This window comes from Theobroma cacao, chromosome 7 (assembly GCF_053813885.1).
Source record: "Theobroma cacao isolate CCN51 chromosome 7, ASM5381388v1, whole genome shotgun sequence".
NCBI classification, from domain to species: domain Eukaryota; kingdom Viridiplantae; phylum Streptophyta; class Magnoliopsida; order Malvales; family Malvaceae; genus Theobroma; species Theobroma cacao.
The window spans coordinates 37,699,189-37,701,688 of record NC_142645.1 but is presented as its reverse complement, the minus strand read 5'-3'; positions in this window follow the sequence as shown (position 1 = coordinate 37,701,688).

The window sequence follows — 2,500 nt, the reverse complement described above, 5'->3', positions numbered from 1 at the left end:
GCACCACACAGCCCGAGCTTGGTGCCGATGGAAGGTCGGTCTTGCTGCTGCTGCTGCCCGCCAGCGGCCAAGGTCGGTCTTGCTGCTGCTGCTGCTGCTGCTGCCTGGCACACAGCCCGGGCTCGGTGCCTCTGCCGCAGCCGGGCACCACATAGCCCGAGCTTGGTGCCGATGCTGCTGTTGCCTGCCAGCGGCCAAGGTCGGTCTCGCTTCTGCTGCTGCCTGGCACACAGCCCGTGCTCGGTGCCGATGCCGCTGCCAGCCAGCAGCCAAGGTCGGCCTCGCTGCCGCTGATGCCTGGCACACGGGCATAGCTTGGTGCCGATGCTGCTGCCTGCCAGCAGCCAAGGGTCGGCCTTGCTGCTGCCTGGCACCACACAGCCCGAGCTTGGTGCCGATGGAAGGTCGGTCTTGCTGCTGCTGCTGCCCGCCAGCGGCCAAGGTCGGTCTTGCTGCTGCTGCTGCTGCTGCTGCCTGGCACACAGCCCGGGCTCCGTGCCTCTGCCGCAGCCGGGCACCACATAGCCCGAGCTTGGTGCCGATGCTGCTGTTGCCTGCCAGCGGCCAAGGTCGGTCTCGCTTCTGCTGCTGCCTGGCACACAGCCCGTGCTCGGTGCCGATGCCGCTGCCAGCCAGCAGCCAAGGTCGGCCTCGCTGCCGCTGATGCCTGGCACACGGGCATAGCTTGGTGCCGATGCTGCTGCCTGCCAGCAGCCAAGGGTCGGCCTTGCTGCTGCCTGGCACCACACAGCCCGAGCTTGGTGCCGCTGCTGCTGCCTGCCCGCAGCCAAGGTCGGCCTTGCTGCTGCCGATGGCTGGCACACAGCCCGAGCTTGGTGCCGATGCTGCTGCCTGCCACCAGCCAAGGGTCTGGCACCACACAGCCCGAGCTTGGTGCCGCTGCTGCTGCCTGCCCGCAGCCAAGGTCGCCCTTGCTGCTGCCGATGGCTGGCACACAGCCCGAGCTTGGTGCCGATGCTGCTGCCTGCCCGCAGCCAAGGTCGCCCTTGCTGCTGCCGATGGCTGGCACACAGCCCGAGCTTGGTGCCGATGCTGCTGCCTGCCACCAGCCAAGGGTCTGGCACCACACAGCCCGAGCTTGGTGCCGCTGCTGCTGCCTGCCCGCAGCCAAGGTCGGTCTTGCTGCTGCTGCCTGGCACACAGCCCGGGCTCGGTGCCTCTGCCGCAGCCGGGCACCGCACAGCCCGTGCTTGGTGCCGACGCTGCTGTTGCCTGCCAGCGGCCAAGGTCGGTCTCGCTTCTGCTGCTGCCTGGCACACAGCCCGTGCTCGGTGCCGATGCCGCTGCCAGCCAGCAGCCAAGGTCGGCCTCGCTGCCGCTGATGCCTGGCACACAGCCCGAGCTTGGTGCCGATGCTGCTGCCTGCCAGCAGCCGAGGGTCGCACTCGCTGCTGCCTGGCACCACATAGCCCGAGCTTGGTGCCGATGCTGCTGCTGCCTGCCAGCAGCCCAGGTCGGTCTTGCCGCCGCTGCTGCCTGGCACCTCGCCCGAGCTTGCTGCTGCTGCCGCCCACCTCGCCCCAGCTTGCTGCTGCTGCTGCCCGCCAGCAGCCAGTGCCCCCGGGGCCCCGGCACGAGAGCTTCTGTTGTGCATGTTTTTTGCAAGCACCACCCCATTTTTATGGCTTGCAAATTCATTGTATGGTCCCAGGAGCCTTTGGGTGAAGTTTCATGCCCCGATGAGCCGTTTCCTAATTTTTACGATTTTCGGCGTTTCTCGGGATTCGAGAATTTTTAAATTTTCTTCGCTCGGAGTTAGGCCCTCAAATTTTGTCCACCCCTTCCTTGTATTTTTGTTGGCATCACTGCAAAAAATCAGATCAAAATTCCAACCACAGAGGATTTTATAGCCGAAAGAAAAAAGTGTCCCCTTTTCAGACACTTCAATGTCTACTGGTGGCAGGCCTGGAAAAGTTCGTTAGCTCTTTAAGGGGGGGCAGTCCCCGCCCCCCCCCACCCGCCCGGGCGCTGCCTGGCGGGGGGTGTGCGGCATGGGCCAGGCGTGCCCGCACACCAGGGGACAAGTCCCTCCCGGTAATAGCCTGGCCGCGCCCATGCCTTCCGGCCGTGAAGTCCGGCGACCGGTCCCGTCCCCCCGCGAGGGTTCTTCATGATGTTGCCCGAGCGGCGGGGCGGGTCCTTGGACAAGTCGAGCCAGTAGCGACCTGTTGGCATGTGCGCGCCCTTCGGTCATGTACGTCCCTCCCTCCCTTCGATTATCGGGCGCGCCCATGCCTTCGGGCCGTGACATCCGGTGACCAGCCCCGTCCCCCCGCCAGGGTTCTTCACGATGTTGCCCGACCGGCGGGGCGAGGCCTTGGACAAGCCGAGCCAGCCACGACCCGTCGGCATGTGCGCGCCCCTCGGTTGCCTGCGTCCCGCATTTCGATTATCGGGCGCGCCCATGCCTTCGGGCCGTGACATCCGGTGACCAGCCCCGTCCCCCCGCCAGGGTTCTTCACGATGTTGCCCGACCGGC